This window comes from Canis lupus, chromosome 1, assembly GCF_048164855.1.
Source record: "Canis lupus baileyi chromosome 1, mCanLup2.hap1, whole genome shotgun sequence".
NCBI lineage: Eukaryota > Metazoa > Chordata > Mammalia > Carnivora > Canidae > Canis > Canis lupus.
This window is the reverse complement of record NC_132838.1, coordinates 3,420,847-3,438,708: the sequence shown is the minus strand read 5'-3', so window position 1 is coordinate 3,438,708 and position 17,862 is coordinate 3,420,847. Positions and strand designations below refer to the sequence as shown.

At 45.8% G+C, this 17,862-nt stretch overlaps 1 long non-coding RNA gene across 7 annotated transcripts in view; it reads left to right on the top strand.

The window, feature by feature from the left end:
• LOC140629512 (uncharacterized) overlaps positions 1–17,000 on the top strand; it is a 46,866-nt gene extending 29,866 nt beyond the window's left edge. For 2 of the 7 annotated variants that reach the window (XR_012027436.1, XR_012027390.1), the window contains 4 exons: positions 8,465–8,536; positions 9,111–9,178; positions 14,312–14,418; positions 14,580–17,000. This is a non-coding gene — a long non-coding RNA (uncharacterized lncRNA). Of the gene's footprint in view, positions 1–8,464; positions 8,537–9,110; positions 9,179–11,483; positions 11,649–14,284; positions 14,419–14,579 lie in introns of all 7 variants that reach the window. The other 5 variants (XR_012027448.1, XR_012027483.1, XR_012027460.1 and 2 more) reach the window with 5 other exon arrangements.
• The last annotated feature ends 862 nt before the right edge of the window (positions 17,001–17,862 follow it).

Genomic DNA, 17,862 nt, shown 5'->3' with positions numbered 1-17,862 from the left:
TGCTTCCTGCCACACTCCCCACTATCTCTACTGCTGTCTTTGCGTTACTTTGCTTCTTGAGAATCTGTGCGGATGTGGCATGTGTGGTTCAACTGTTTCTCGGCTGCCAGGCTGGCCCTGGTTCTACAACACCACCTCCCGCTGCCTCACCACCGCCTCACTCTGACCCTGGCCTTCTGGAAGGTTCTCCTCCAACTGACCTTCCCTCCATCCCTCTCCTCTCTGTCCGGGCCTCCTTGGGAGCCTCAGGGGGTCCTGTCCTCGCTCAAACATGCCTCACATGCTCTCCTGGTCCCAGCCCTTTGTGCAATAATTATTTACTTTTTCCATAGTAAATGCTGAGTTACTGGTTCTCCTGCCCATGTATCCTGACTTCTTGAATGCTTCTTCTTCCCACTTGAATTACACTGAACTTCATTTACTCCCATTTCCATTCCATTAAAGTAAAAAGACTAGCCTTCATTAAAATAGCCATTCCTTTTGAGGTTCCCAGGTTCAGCCACATGTGGTAATTGTCAGCACTATACAATTTAAAAGCTTAGGATATTGCATGAGTGCATGATATTTGTTTATTAAAATTTACTTAAGTAGTAACAACTTTTAGAACCCTCTGGGTAACATTTTTGTACTTACGTATGTATTTTTAATACTTTAAAAAATTAAAATGTGTTAAGACTTTATGCCTATCAATAAACATACCAGTATTTTTAAGTATATCAACTTAAATCATAATTTCATAAAACAATAAAGCAATGAAATGGCGGTTAGCTTGTAATTGTGCCTGAGAAAGTTTTCTGGAAATAACTAAACATTCAAACTGAAAAGCAAAGGTTAATAGAGAGAAGCAATAGGTTTCTAAGCTTTTTGACTGATAATAAATGACGGCCAAGATATTGAGAAATTAATTATGATGATTCCGAGTACTTTAAAATGAAAGGTGCAGATTTTTTCAGAGGAGGTCCGCATATAGAATATATCATATAAAATAGATCCTACAAAACAAGACAGAATAGATTGTATAAAACACCTATAGTGTGGTTAACGAGGGCTAAGCATTCAGTAAACACTTAATGATTGATCCGTGACGATTTCACTAAATGCTTCAGCAAGCGTCCAAGATTAATCAGCTGGTCAGTTCCCATCTAACCAACCCTGATATAAATAGTTGTAACAAAACATGACTCTGAAGGTTGGGTCCGTCCCCATTACTACCATTACCTCCCTGTTAATCATAGCCCTGTAGACATGGTCCTCCCGGAAATGGGAAGATCTGACATTTCTGATGACTTGACTTGCTTCTCAACAATGACTCCAGGGGGATGAGAGCGGAAACCAAGATGTTGTTCTGGTCAAGGAGGCATAATTGTGGCAGGACATACAAAAACCACATGATACTCAAAGTTGTCCTGGGCACAAGGATAAAAGTCGAGTGTGAATCATCCTGAGATTTAGAAAGTACCCATTCTCTGACTCCATGAATTGGCTGTCACTGTTTCTAACATAGTGGAATCATCCTGAGCAGCTAGGCTACGATGAGCGGACAGGTCAGGACAGGACAGTAGATGGGGCTGGTCTAAACTGAGTGAGAGAGATGGTCATCATCGTGGGAGCACAAAATAGAATAAGAAGAATCTTCTAGAAGCAGAGTGGTTGACGGTCCTTGTGCTGAAAAGACCTCTTCCTTGGGGTTCCATGGCCCCTGACCCAATTTTCCTCCCATCCTGTAAACCTCTGTCCTCCCTCCTGGTTCCTCCATCTCAGCCTCCCCTTTGTCTGTGCCTTCCCCAAGCCATCCCGGCTCGCCCATGTGGGCTCCTGGCACCCCTCCCTCTCCCGCCCCATCCCTTGACTCACAGAACCCTGACCTGATATCACTGGCATCCATCAAGTATGACCCCGATCAACCCAGTGGGAATCACTGAAGTCCCCTTCAGGTGTGCTCTGCCTCAGGGGCTCCCCCCTCAGAACTGATGGCAGCATCCAAATTCTTTAGGACAGAACTGGAATTGTCCTGCTTTTCTTCCCAGACCACCTTCCAAATCTGGCCAGTCCTTGCCGTTTTCGTTGCTTCAGTCTAATGTTCAGGTGCCTTAGGTCTCACCCAATGTCTAGACTACTGACACCTGCTCCCTATGGCCTGTGGTCTGGGAATACCAGCATGTGCTTTTAGAAATATAAACCAGCCCCATTAGTCTCCTACATAGAAATTTATAGAGGTGTCCCTTTGCATCCAGAGTATGGTCTGAAGCTCGCTGTGGCCTCAAACCCCACGGGAACCCCTGGGCCTCACCCCCTCCATGTGCTCTGGTTTCCATCCAGGGTAGATGCTCTGAGTCTTGGATCTGCCTGCTATGGGTCAGGGCCATTGCCCCTGCCGTCTTCTGCTTGACATGTTATTTCCAGACCCTTGTATGGCTGTTGCTTTTTCTGTACACAGGCTCAGCTCACCTGTCACCATCCCAGATGGTCTTTCCTGGTTTCCTACCTGAGACAGGATCCCTGCACCCCACCCAGAGGCTGTGATCAGTCTGTGATCACTGTCTGTATGATCACCTGTCTTCTCCCCCTAGAACATGAACCCCTTCTGGGCAGGGGCTTTATCACTTTGAATCCTGGACTTACAGTAATTAGGACACAGACAGAAACCTAGTAGGCACCTACCAAGTGCTTCTTGACTGAACCAGAAGAAGCCTGGAATGTGATGTAATTGTCTCTCCATGCAAGGCCATATGAGAAATGAAATAGCCATTTACTAAGGTAACATCTTCCACCGTCAGAAGCGGCAGCAATGGGGTATCAACACTGGGAAGATGGAGTGGTGCTGCCTCCATCTTGGCACCATTATTATTTTAAAAATTCTCAAAATAGTTATCATTTGTCCCAGATTCTGTTGATATGTAGACAAGAGGCCAATCTAAATATTGTCAGCAGCAGGCAGGCGTAGCCCAGGTAAATGATTTATTGTAAGTCATGTAATAAGCAATAACCCAAGTGACACAAAGAGGAAGAAGGTACATCTTCATTTGTTGGTGGCAAAAGATTTTCAAGAAATCTTCGGTGAAAAAGAAGCAAGATCTGGATCTTTGTATGTGCCATCTTCCTATTCATGCAAATAAAATGTGTTTACCAAATACATTTACATCTAAGGGCCTGTGTGCTTATAATATTTTCCCCATTGCTACACCATTTCAGTGACTGTTTTGGCAGGATAGGCATGGGCTAAGGGGGAGGAAGTTTTTATATCCTTTGTTTGGTTCTTTTTATGTGTTGCCAATATTTTGAGTTTATTTTATTTTGGTTAAGTATGCATAAAATTTACCCTTCTAACCGTTGTAAGTGCACCGTTTCTGGCGTGCAGCACACTGGCAGCGCTGTGTGGTCATCACTGCTTCCATTCCCAGAGTGGTCTGGTGTCCCTGGCCAAACATCCGCCCCCCCGCCTCCCCGAGCACCCCCTTCCCCATCTGAACACTGGTCAATGAGCCATGGCTGACCCATCTCTGACCTGCCTTCCGTCTCTAAGGATTTGACAAGCTTAGGCACTTCCCACTGTATGCCCTTCATTCCTTCTTGAGTTTTCTAACCCCCAGCTACTTTCATTTTCTACAAGTGTTCACAAGGTTGTCAGAGCCAAAGTATAGGAGCCATGTTTGCTTCCTACATACACTTGTCTATTTTATTTATTTTTTTCCTTTAGCAGTGTTCTCTCTATAGGCTAAAAATAACAGTAGCATCTACTATTGAAAAAAATCCACTTAAAATGTTAGTATTGCCTAGAAATTTAGAATGAGAACTCAGAATTGGGAGTAAAAACACATCATTTTATAAAACAGCAAAGCAAAGGCTCACCTCATTTTCACTCTGCAGTAATCTTTTTATGCTTCCCAGTTTTAAATCATCCCAATGAATGTTCTTTTACAGGATCTCGTGGAGAACGAGGTAACGAGGAGAACGAGGAGTACACCTATGTCAGAGAATGACTCCATATACCATTTCTTTCAAAATACAGGGGCAGCTCACCTCTGAGTAATTCCAAAGATACTGTTCCTTTATTAGCTGGTTTACTGGCCACATCACGGGAAGGGGTTATTGGTTAAATCACATACATGATGATTAATTCTGTGGAATGTCATTGTAACAAGCTGATTAGGACAGTAGGTCATGAAACATGAGGCACTTACCTCACAGCTTGTGATGACATTATTAAACCACCTTAATAAATAAAAGAGTAGAGATATTAAATTAGCAGAAAGTAATAGAACTAGTTTAATTTTCAATGGCATAAGTGCCAGGGGCTCCAAGCAGTATGTGTAAAATCGCCACACTTCCAGGTATCTCTCCTAAGGGAGTACGTCATCACAAGCACTGATTTCTATAAGCACGATTATTCATCGTGACCTTGCTTTCAGTATTCCATCATTATTAGAAACCCAAATACTTAAACAAAAGGAGGATGACTACAGAAGTTTTTATGTGTCCACACAGTGGACTAAAAACAATAGCTAAGAGGAACATAGGGCATGTCGGAATGTCTTTTAGGGTTGAGGAAATAAAAGCAGGATGCGTAATTTTGTGGATGCTCTATTAGTAATCATCCAAAGAAAATCCACTGGAACCCACATTTATGCAATCCCAGTTACTTGGTTGCTCACTTTAATAGCCTCACTGTCAATCCTCACTCTTCCTGGCCCATGGAAAATGTTCACGCCACTGCCAACGGTGCCTGTGGGTGGAAATTCCTCCTGCCTGTGCCCACGTGGCCCTCTGTCCCTCTTCTTGTGTCCCCACCCATTCTCCTTCTACATCTGTGACTCTTCCTTCTAAAGTTTTTTTGGGGGGGTGGGGGTTCTCATATTCTTATGCCCTAAGTCTTAGTCTTCTGCTGAGTTCTGTGGTTAATCATTGTTTCCTGTCACCCTGCACACACAGCATGGTCTCACCTGTCCCAGAGGGTGTTAACTAGGGCTGATGTTCCACAGCTCTGTCACACACAGATTTGTTTACTATGCGTACAGCCTTCTGAGTCCGTTCTCCATGGGGGTGTCAGGGAATCAGGCACCCATTTCCATGACAGGATACAGTTCTAGCACGTGACAGGTGAAGAAACCAGGATGTGCAGTGCACATTACCCTGGGACATCCATGGGGAGAAGTGGAGGGGACGGCAGCTCAAGGAGAGTTCCAACTGGGTTGTTTCTTTCTTACTATGTCTTCTAAAATTTCTTTGTGTATTTTAGGAAAACAGTTCTTTATCAGATGGGTCTTCTGCAAATATCTTTTCTCCCAGTCTGTGGCTTGTCTTCTTATTCACTTGATATCATCTTTTACAGAACAGTTTTTAATTTTAATAAGTTCTGGCCTATCAGTTCTTTCTTTGAAGGATCGTGTCTTCGGTGCCATATCTAAAAGGGTACTGCCACACCCAAGGTTACCTGGCTTTTCCTGTGTGCTCTTCTAGGAGCCCCATCTTGTTTCTCATTCATGTAACGTTTCTCAGTCCTGTAACGGTATGTTTGCAGAGTAAAAGTTTTCTATTTTAACAAAATCTAACTTACCGAGTGTTTTCTTTCTTGTATCACACCTTTGACCTAATCTCAAGCTCATGCAGGTTTTCTTCTATCTTGTCTTCTGGAAGTTTCCTAGTTTTGTCTCTTATGCTTAGATCTGCTATCCATTTTGAATTAATGTTCACACGAAGAGTCATTTTGCTTAACAGGTGTCCAGCACTTTTTCTTGAAATTGTCTTGGCACCTTGTCGACGACAGCTCTGTATGTATTTGTATGGGTCTATTTCTGGGCTCTCTTCTGTTCTTTTTACATATGCGTCTATTCTTTTATCCACACCATGCTGTCTTGTTTCTGTGGCTGTATAGTAAGTCATGAACGTGCGCTTTGTGGATCCTTCCCCTCCCACACACACTGGGATGGCTCCTCCATTACCTGTGCTTTCCATATGAGTTTTAAAATCACGTTGTCAATATCTACAGAAAAGCTTACAGGAGTTTATAACAGCATTGCATGGACTCTAGTCCAATTTGGTAAGAGCTGACATCTTGACATATTGAATCTTTCCTGTTCATGAACATGGGATATCATTCTGTTTATTTAAGTTTTCTTTTATTTTTTCCATTCATACTTCATAATTTCCAGGTTACAGATCCTGCACATGTTTTGTTATATATATACTTACATTATTTAGCTTCAAGTGCTGTCATAAATAGTATTTTTTTAGTTTAAAATATTAATTGTTTGCTTCTGATGTATAGGAAAAGGATGGACTTTTGTATAATTGCCTTGCAGTCTGTGATCTGACTAAACACACTTATTATGTATGGAGATCTTCTGTGGCTTTCTTGGATGTGTAGGGGATTTTCTACACAGGCAATCATGTCATCTGTGAATAAAGTCAGTTTTATTTTTTCTTTTTAATTTGTATATCTTCATATACTGTTAATGAATTTTTCACTGCAGTTATTGTACTTTTCAGGTCCTTAATTTCTCTATGGTTCCTTTTTATACTCTGTCTGTCTTTATCAACATCTCTACTTCTGGAGACCTTGTACTCTTGGTTTCCTCTCATTCTTGGTGTAATTAAGTTGATTTAAAGTCATTTTCTAGTAAGTCTTGGCTCCCTCAAAGGAAGTTTCCATTAATTATTTTTCATGTGAATGGACCATACTTTGTGTTTCTTTGTGTGCCCTGCCTTGCAATTTTTTGTTGAAGACTGGACAATTTGAACACTATAATGAGGTAACCATGGAAATAAGATTGTCTCTCCCTCTCCAGGATTTGTGGTTTGCTGCTTGTTGTGTATTTTCCAATGTTGCTTACTTGTTTAGGGGCTTCTGAACTAGCTTAGTAAGCCCTGTACCCTTTGTTGCATCTGTGTTTTATTAATGAGTGGACAGCTAGTGTTTTGACAGTGACTTCCTTAAACACTTGGCACCAAAAACAAACAAGCAAACAAACAAAAAATCTACTTTCCTAGTCCTTGAAGATTGGTTCTCTGTTGGCCAGCCCTCCCCATGTAGCCAGGCTGTCTGTCACTCTGCTTTGCTTTTCTGTAGCATGAAGCCTAAGGTCAACCAGGGGCTAGAGCTTGAGGTCATCTCCGTTCTTTCCTGAGCACCCACCCAACACTGGGCATGCACATGGCCTTGGATGGCCGTGGACACTTTCCAAGTACTTATTCCTCCCACGCATCTCCTTTCCAAGCATCTTCCTTTTCAGGATATTCGGTCTGTCTCTCACCTGCCTCAACTGTTATCCTTTGGCCCATGTGGCAATGGCTAATATATTTGCCTTTAATTACATTCAACAAACACTCCCTGGGAACCCACCTTTGTCATGGAGAACCCCAAGGCAGGTGAGACGAGGACAGCCCATGAGCTGATCTTCAGGGAGCCACTGACATTGGAAATGCACAATGGCTGTCTTTGAGAGTATGGTCTGGGCTGCTTCCTCTGGCACTAGCAACCTGTGCAGGCAGCAGTGGCCCTCATGGCTCACCCTGTTGGCAGGTGACAGGTGGCAGCAGTGGTCTTAAAGCACCACAGAATTCTCTCACCGAGACTCAGCAGTTTTTCATCAAGGAGCACACCCCAGTTGTTTTAAACTCTTTTAGACTCCAGAATTCTGAAAAAGTTGATTCCGACTGGTTTTTGTCAGCTGATTCATTACTTTAGTGGGCGAACATGATATGGGGTTCCTTGCTTGTCACTTGCACCGAAATCGTTCCCTACCCCACTGTTAAGCTCCTCTCCTTTGTGCTTACCTTTGATGATGGTTTTCTCCACCTCCTTTTTCTTCCTTTCTCCATTTCGTCACACAGAGTCCCACACCCCTGTGTCTCCATGTCCTTTCTCATTGCTGCTTTTTCTCAAGAAACTCTCCCCTCCCCTTTTCCAGAAAGGCTGCATTTTAACGCTGATCAAGACCTCATACAGAAAGAGTAAAATTGCTAGTTAAAACTTCAAGCAATATGGAATGGCTCGCACGTTCCAGGGGCAAGGAAACTCCTCTGGCTTGACAGGCATTTTAAGCCATGGTGGCAGCTGCTCTTTGTTGTGCATAAAGCAGGCTTTGCTCTGCTGGAGCTTGGTTTTCCTTTTTTTTTTTTTTTTCCTGAAAATCTTAGTATTGGCACACTCTCTTTGTGGTGAACACCTACCAGAGTTTATCTTGAGGGCCAGCTCGGGCAATGGAACAGGGAATATGTGATATGGCAGCCTTGAGAGGTTACCTTGATGGGTTCTGATTTTAGGGTCACCTTGGCAAAGTTACGTTTCTACAGACTCTGTACACACAGTTCAAAGGGTTGCCTAGGACTACACATATACTTATTTTCTGGGTAATTAACATCAAGTGGCATCTGGCAGGCTAGAATCTGTCTGGCCCTAATAACAGGCATGTGTCTGCATATCCTGGAATCTTGGGTAAAATTACTACTTTTTACATACATGCAGGTTCTGGTGTTAGTACCTCTGTTTGGAAACGAGAATCTTCTTTTGAGGTCATAACACTGAACTGGTTTCTAGGTATGTATCCTCTTAGGGGAGACTTGTGTGTACTTGGTGTACTTGTTCTGTCTTCCTTCAGCTTGGGCAGGACTTCCCGCGGTGCCTCCCAAGATGCTGGCATTGATATACCTAAGTGACTGGCAGGTGTTGGTGCCATCTGGGGCACAGGTGCCTCTGGCTGGAACATCAGTGGAGCTGCTCCTATGACTCTCACTGCTACTGTGTGTGCCAGACACAAAGTGCTTTATATGCATCATCTCTTATAATAATTAAAACAAACCTTTTTACAGATTAACTAACTGAGGCCTAGGAGAACTGCATTGGTTGCTGTAGGCCACAGACAGAGTGAGCCAGAGCATGTTCCAGTTCTGCCTAATGTCAAGTTCATGCTCTTTACTGCCATGCTTTAAGGCCTTCATTATGCTAACAGTGTTAACATTTCCACATTGGCTCTTGTCGGCTATTACTCTATGAACATGCACTCATCATAGTCACTATTACAAGCATGCAAGCCGTGGGTTACACATTTGTGGTCATGTTCCATGGCGTTCTAAGACGGTTGTATGCTCATGCCTCCCTCACCCCCAAACAGGTGCCTCATGTACCACAGGAGCTGAATAATACCCCAAAACAGAGGAAGAATGAATTCATAGTTGTGGGGTAAGTCATGATGTCAAGTCACAGATTTAGAATTCTGTCTCATGGACTTCACATAGTCATTGACAGTATATCCGTGAAAACAGTGATGCTCATCCAGATGCCTGCATTTTGTCATTCATCATTTCCAGTCTCCACATATCATGCCCAGAGAGGCCTGCGATGGACCTCATTCTTGTGTAGCAGGTGCTCACTCTCCACCACCCACCACATGGCAGGAACATCCTTCTGGCAGAGCTCCCATCCCCCATGGGCTCTTTCTGTGACCACTTCAGCCAATGTGACCACATTGGCCAAAGTGCCCAGAGCAGACTAGATGTACATGACATCTGTATATGTTCACTCTGCTTCTGGGCTGGCCTTGTCCTCAGGGAGGACAGTGGGCCTTGAGTGTTCTCAGCTGGTTCTTAGATGGAGGGTGTGATAGTGCACACAAAAGAATCAGCATACCTTATTAGCAGGGCTGGCAAGGTGCATGCAGCTGGAAGCAGCTGGACGACCACTCCAAGGGAACACTTACTTGAGAGTGGAGAAGGTTAAGAGGGACATGCATGGCATTGCTGGGATTCAGTGCTACTCCTCCTCTTCCTGTTCTTGCTGCTCTGTCTCCTCTGTGGGTGGCTGGGAGGAGAAATGATAGCTACTGGGAGCTGGCAGTAAGCCCAGGTGGCTTTCAATCATGACTGAACTGTGGGAGCATCAGAACTGCATCAGGGGTTTGTTGCTTCCCTTGGGGGTAGAGAAGGGGCTCCTCTTTAATCACTAAAAGCCCTGGACAGGTGGGTCTGAGTGCAGGGAGGTGCTGAAGGTGGGAGTCTTGACTTCCCCACAGAAAAGGAGGGAGATGCTAATGATTTCTGACATTATGGGAAAGAGACCCAGGTCATGGGTCTCTTAAAGATCAATGAGTTTTGGGAGCCTGATACGTTGACCCTTGTGTGGATGTGTGGATGGGAGGGGTTGGAATAGTGGCCGTACTTCCACTATTGAGGACAAAAGGAAAGGGGACAACATGTCAGGCTGTTTGTCATCATCAGTCCCCAGCTGCGATCTCCAGCTCTGGTGTTTCCTCTTTGCTGAATGTCGCAGCTACATTGCTCCAATTAGAGGTTATGCCAGGATCTTTGCTTTCTCAAGATGAGCACGGCCCATCTGAATAGGCTGGCAGCTACCAGGGAGAGCCCTTGCTGGTCACAGCAACCCAGAATCTGTGTTGGCCATGGGACAGCTCCTGGCTCAGGCTCGTTAGCCTACGTGTCCTCCTTAGGGATGCTTCGGCCATGTCAGGTCAAGCTCAGCTGCTCCCACTCTCTCCTCGAAGATTCCATTCTAAATTCTGGGACATTCTGGGTGGGGCTGATGGAAGATGGAGTTGTGGGGAAATGGTCAACAGACTTACCGACCACAGGTCTATGGCCGACATCCCTAACACTGGCTGATCCGGAATCTGTCACTAGTGCAGGACTTTGGGTGCAACTCCCTTACACACATCTCTGAAGCACACGAGCACGCTGGCATCATGTCACAACACACAGTTATGTCATTCTTACCCACGACTTTCCCACACTAACATTTGATTGATCCACAATTATCAGAGAAAGTCCTTGCTAATTCACATAGGCACACCGCGGCCAGCCTCTTAGTTACAGGCTGTGGGCTCTAGTGTCACTAGCTCTGTGTTCAGGCAGAGAAACAAGACTTAGGGGGATTTCCACGACCAAAGGAGGAGATTCAAATGACCTCATTACATTGTTTGGAAGATTAGTGGGATAATGTAGATGAGGCGAAGGTTAAAATGATCATTTGTAGGGGCACCTGGGTGGCTCAGGGGTTGGGCGTCTGCCTTTGGCTCAAGGCGTGATCTGGGGTCCTGGGATCAAGTAACTCTATCCCAGACTTTTCTGCTTCCTTAATTCATGACTTTCTTACAAGCTGCAGTGTTGTGCAAAAATCTCCTACGTATTTAATTTGAGATTTTCATACATTCTTAAGTGTGTCTTAATTAGGTCTGAGAAAACAAATTTTCAGCAAAATATTGAATGCTATAATAGGTCCTTAGCCTTTGCTTCACTCACCAGGACTTATTATTCCACAAATTTCACTCAAATCATGGTCTCATTAAGATGTAAATGTTTAGGCCTCACTCACCACCTCTTGGTTTTCTACTGAGGTTGGAGTTTAAATAAACCATAAGCCCAGAGCTGATAAGAGTATAATAAGGGTTCAGCTCTGGGCTTGTGATTTGTTTATCCTGAAGATACTGATGTAGTAAAATGCTGGGACACCTGCACCCCAATGTTCACAGCAGCAGTGTCCATAAGAGCTAAACTGTGGAAGGAGCCTCAATGTCCTCTGACAGATGAATGGGTAAAGAAGATGTGGTCCATATATACGATGGAGTATTACTCAGCCATCAGAAAGGACGGATACACACCATTTGCTTCGACGTGGATGGAACTGGGGGTATAATGAAGTAAGTCAATTGGAGAGGGACAATCATCATATGGTCTCACTCATGCATGGACACTGGCTTAGGCAGGGGGGTCTTCATTTTCCTTGTACTGGAAAGCAGCCCAAAAGCGGAGGCTCCTGACTGGCGCAGTCCCCTGGGTCCCTCGGGGGTGCTGCTAGCCCCACCTGAACTCATGGGCTCCCACCAGGCTCAGGAGGGCAGTGATGAAGGTCCAGTCACATCAGCAGGTCCCTGTCCTTGGGGGATGGTTCTGAACTGTTGTGCCTAAGATCGCGAATCCGAGAAACCACCAAGGAGCCGACACCGATGCAAACACATGAGGGTTTATTTACAAGCTTGAGCTTGGGTCCAAGTATATCCGACACAGCGACACAGCGGAGCAGGGACTTGGACCCTGAGGTGGGTTTCAGCTTAGTTTTAAGGGCTGGTCTCTGGGACCTCCAGAAGGGGTGGAGCAATTCCTCAAGTTCTGTTTACATTCTGATATGGGGCTTTCAAGGGCATTGAGCTCTGTTCTCATTCTAATAGGGGCTTTCTAGGACATTAACCTGTAAACTGTTTTTTTTTTTCTGTAACTGAAGTAATGTAAATTCCAGCTCTTATTCATAGGTGCCTGGGATGGCTGTACTTGTGCTAACTCTGAACTTAAAGTGGAATGGCCTTAATTTTCTAGGCCTCCACAGAACCTGGACAGGAGCCAGAGGCCCATGAGTTGATAAGCCATGTTATAGATGAAATCGGGCAGGTGGGATGAGAAAAGTTCAAAACACTTGAGTGACAGGGGGATGGATGCCACACATAGCCCCTGGTCTGGTGCTCACGTGTCATCCTCCCACCGTGGGGAGTCTCCAGGTAGATCTAGAGGGTGAAGCATGGCCACCAACAGCTACTTGCTGCAGACACCTCATCACATATTTACCATGAAACTACTCCTTCACTTTCACCCAATCAGAAAGACAAAACACATTTTGAAAACAAGCTGACGGGAGCAGTCCAGTGCTCCAAGCTCTGAGCAGATGACAATTGACAGGCACAGATTCAAGCCAAACTCTGCAAAGTCAGGCCTCTCTTCTCGACGTCAGGAAACTGAGGCATGCTAAAACGACCCAGGCTGGGATTGGAAACGGAGACAAGGAATCTTGGATTTATTGACTTATTTTTGGTGTGGATATGATGCCTTTTTAAAAAATCTTAGCGTGTGTGTCAAGGTCTGTGTACACGACCAAAAGGGTGTCAGGCCTTGGTGCCCCACCCACCTCTACTGTGGAGCTGTCAGTGGCCACAGGATGCTTTACACATTTGGCAAAGGTGCTGAGCCATCCCATGGGAGGGGGAGTCTGTCCCACACAGAGGGGGTGTCATCTCAGCACGGTGGCTTCAGGAAGCAGGGACAGAATCTGACCCTAACTCTGACCCCGATGCCATTGTGCACATAGCTGTCCTCTGGCCTCATCCACTTAGTCACCAAAGAGGGGAAAGCCCCAACATCTATGACGTCACGTTGAGGACACATCAGCCTCTAAGTCATGACCCACAGTTTCAGTCACTTTGCTGTTGTTGTTACAGAGACTAGCAGATTTACTTTAGGGCTCAGACTCTCCTAAAAGTGCTTATGAGACTTTGAGTCTGGAGATGTTTCCCCACTTGTGAAGGATGAGACGGAAAAGTGCCCTGGCTCCCTGCGGCCAGTTCAGAGCTAGCTTGGTTGTTGGGCAGCAGTGCTTGCTTCGAATTGCAGTGAAAATAAGAAATAAAATAGGGGGACAGTAGAGCTTCTTTATTCGGATGCTGACAGGATACGATCAGCTCCTCTCTTGTACTCACAGATAGAGGAGATAACCAGCCCCTCACCACTTGGAGACGTTCGTGGGTGGACGTGCATGCTGGGGAGACTGAGGCAGGGCCAGGAACAGAAGGAAGTTCATTGAGTCTCTCCAGTTCTGTTACTCTGTAAGGTTCTAAAAACGCACACACAGTTGTGCTATTCATTTCAGTTTGGTAAATCCTACGTTACACATCACTTCCCATGAGTAGTATTTGTCTCTCCTCTTGGAAAACGAATTTGAAGCTATGGAGTTCTGTTCACAGTGCATACGTTTACATCATTTCATACGGGCTATTAAGTACTCGAGCAGGTCAGGTAACGATGTGGGACACAGACAATTTCAAGGAAATGAACCCTGAAATCACCCTTCTTGTCTGGGGCGAGGAAGTCAAGGCTCCCAGGGACGCGCTCTCCCCAAGCCTGTGCACTTGCTGGCACGGGTGGGCCTGGTTCAGAGCTGTCCTCTTGTCCCCTGCCTGGGTCTCGCAGGACACTCTGCTCGTGCCTGTGGTCCTGCACAGACCCCCGCTCGGCCCTCAGGCTGACCAGCCTGCAGGGGTGGGGAGAGAGGAGTGGCCCGCAGCCCAGAGCCCGGCACGGGTAGGTGTGTGGCTGTCAGGCTGAGACATGGGGCCACATCCGGGCCAGGGGAGGAAGCTTCCCCTCAGTGCCGGGCTGTCATGCTTTTCCTGATTATGAAAGATCATGTTTCCCCCAAATGTTTTACCGCAAAGCTCAGGATGGAGTGGAGGGGAGAAGGGAGCAGATTCGTGAATAATATTGGGTAGATGACCTCAATGGCACCTTGTAGATTTTGGAATCCAACCTGACTTTCAAGGTGGAGAGCAAAGACGTCAAACACGTCATGCAGAACGAACAAGGGCAACTACCGTGAAGATAAGGCATTGGCCACAGCAGTAGGAAGAGGAGCCTCTCCGAGTTGAGGTAGGTGACGGGTGACGGGTTGTGTGGCCGCAGCCGCCGGGCAGCACTCAGAGGGTGGAAGCCCGGCCGCTCACACACCCCCAGTAGTGACATCATGTCGCTCCATGGCAAGGAGGTGAGGGAGGACTGTCATGGGACATCCCGTGCTCTCTCTGTCCCAGGACAGTCAGTCCCAAGGCCCTGCCTTTCTGGTCTGTGATTTTCTCCCAGCGCCCAGCACAGTGACCTCGCGTATTCCACAGGAGACTCAGGAATGCAGCTCTGATGAAGCATGGAAGGACTTTTGAGAATCTGGTAACCTGTAAGCGAGCTATCTGCACGTGCCTCTGTATGTTTACTACAGTTCAGGAAGAAAGGTTTCTTCAGGAAAAGCTGCACGGAGTAATCCTTTCTTGGCATAAATGTACCACATTTAATTTCCACAGGAAGGAATACTGTGATGATTTACCTGATTTCCTTCAGGGAATGAATGAATGAATGAATGAATGAATAGAACAAATGCGTTACAGAGAGAAAAATTCTTTACAAAGAGATGATTTCTCAAATGAAAAGTGATGTGACTCCCTCACTAGTTTTTAAACCTTATTTTTTTTGAGATCTTAACAAGTTACCTTAAACGTGCATAAATACATATAAAAAGATAAAAAATTTAAATACTGGAAAATTTTAATCTGGAGAACAGGCTAAAACAACTAGTTTCAAGTATCTATCCATTTAATTTATATGAATTTAAATTTTAAAAAGTAAAAAAAAGTATTCATGTCATCTTTTACATTTTCTTCTGTTTCATATGTTTCATTTCTCAAATTGAGCATAAATATCTAAACAGTTGAGAGGTGTTATAGACATTTGTCTTGAAGCAGTGCTACAGCCTTTCCCAGTTGCAGAAACTGAACTAAAATTTACTTAAAAAATAAAAATAAAAAGGAATGTATTGTCTCATATGACAAGTCTTCAGGTATGGCTGGATCCAGCAGCTACAGAGATGTGGTTCTGAACTCTCTCTCCACCCCTGGGCTTTGAGTTCCTCTATATTATTTATGGTCTCCAAGGGTTCACTTCACATGGCAAGAAAGGCAGTTCTCACCTTATGAAGGTCCTGTGATCTGGAGTGGCTCAGGAAGCCTAACTTCTGGAATCTTCTGATTGGCCAAGCATGGGCAAATGCTCATTCTGGAGCAGGGTGAGGACAGGGAAAGGTCAATCAGGATTACTGCAGAATGGTCAAGACAGTGTTTCCAGCACCCACCAGGGATGCTGGGCAGATGAACCCATCGCGAAATTTCTGCACAATGGGGTCCCCATACATTCACTAGAGGATGCTGCCCCCTAGGCCCCGTACCAGCTCAGGTGGATCCCAAATGTGTGCTAGAAGTCTGAAGATTAAGAAAACCACATGTGGAGTGGAACTGGTCAGGCTGAGAGCCCCAGGTGGCTGGGCTGGGGCCCAGGAACAGAGAGGACGGTGCCACCCACCATCACCCGATAAGGAAGTCTTGCTGATGCTCGCAGCCCAGGGTGTGCACTGCGCAGACAGGTAAGGCCTCCCAGGCCACCTCTCTTCGGTGATGCTGACATGAGCGGACAGTGGTCCTGATGACACCGTGCAGTGAGGGCACAGGAGGGTGGGGACAGTGGCTCCAGAGGCTTCTGCAGTGACCTCAGGAGGACCACTACTGCCTCTCAGCAGGGGGACCAGGAAGTGGAGCTAATACAGGAACCTTCCAGAAGCTGAGAGTAATGTCATAGAGGAGAGACAGAATGTTTACTCAGAGGAGGCTCTGGAGTTTTCAGCTCGGCAAACGCAAGCCCTGGGCACACAAAATTACTCTGCATTGAGCTGAGTGATCTGAGAGCACTGACAGGCAGGGTTTCTGTGATTCTAGCAGGAGGGGCGATCTGCCCTAAAAGGGAAGACCAGAAAGACTCCAGAAATGAGGGAGCATGGTAGCCAGGGCGTTAACAATGGGTGAGAGTGTTCCCGTGTAACAAAAGGAGAAATGACAGTCAGATGGATGCACAAAGGCGCAGGGTTCTGGGCAAACACGGTGTGTGGCAGGAAAGCCCTTAATGCCACCGGAGCTGCCTGCCTGCCCACGGCAGGGCCAGGATGCCCGGGAGCCAGGACTTGGGGGTGAATTGGGGGCCCTGTATGGGCCCGTGCCCCCTGGAGCCGGAGGTCTGTAAGCGGGGAGGGCAGGCAGCACTCCTGAAGGGGAAGATAACCTCCTGGCCTTCTGCAGGATGGGGAGCTGAGGCCTCATCCCTGCCTGCTCGTCCTGCCCTACAAACCCCATGGGACGATTCTCTCCACAGCTTGTGAATCCAAACCCCGTGCATGTTTCGGGGGCGGGGGGGCTTGATTACATAAGACAAACTGGGAAAACCCATGGAAATACACACTGAATTATAGACTTTCCCCTGTAAGGGGAGCACAGGGTAGTACGTACATGGGCATGGGAACTTCATTTCTTCATGTTCTCATGAAACTTTTCATTGTCTTTCTTCCGGAGCATTTTCTAATTTTCCTCCCCCAATACACTTATTGTACTTATGGCATTAAAGTTCACTTTTAAAAATCAGTTTTCAGACATAATTTTCTATCAGTATCATGGACTCTCTGCTGAAAGGCCTTACTAGGTTTGTTGTTTTGTTTTCTTTTTCAAAGCAACTTGTGCCCATAAATAAGCTTTCAAGGAAATGGGAAATTTCCTGGAGTCGAAAAAATGGAGGAGGAGCTGAGCATGGCTTGTCCGACATTGAAGCCATTCCAGCTTGGAGGGAGGGCTTTGCCAGACTCAGTAGCCAAGATTCTGGGGAGCTGCTAAGGACAGGCTATGCTTTGTTTCAGCTCCGTGAAGGTGCTGCTGCTCCGGGTGACTTTTCCCATCCGTGACTTGGGATCTAGCCAGCTCCCTTCCTTGGCTGGCCGTGGGCAGCAGGCATCCCTCACCATCACCCAGGCAGGAGAGAGAACATGGACACCAGGCATGGGCTTCACCCTGTGCTGGCCTGGAAACGACATGTCTCTTCTTCCCTTTCGTTCTTTTTCTTTCTTTCTTTCTTTCTTCTTTCTTTCTTTCTTTCTTTCTTTCTTTCTTTCTTTCTTTCTTTCTTTTCTTCTTCTTTCTTTCTTTCTTTCTTCTCTCTCTCTCTCTCTTTCTTTCTTTCTTTCTTTCTTTCTTTCTTCTTTCTTTTTCTTTCTTTCTTTCTTTCTTTCTTTCTTTCTTTCTTTCTTCTTCTTTTAAGATTTTTTAAAAAAGGTTTTATTTATTTATTCATGAGAGACACAGAGAGAGGCAGAGACACAGGCAGAAGGAGAAGCAGGCTCCATGCAGGGAGCCCAATTTGGGACTCGATCCCTGGATCTAGGATCACGACCTGAGTCGAAGGCAGATGCTCAACTGCTGAGCCTCCCAGGAGCCCTTCTTCCTTTCATAATTA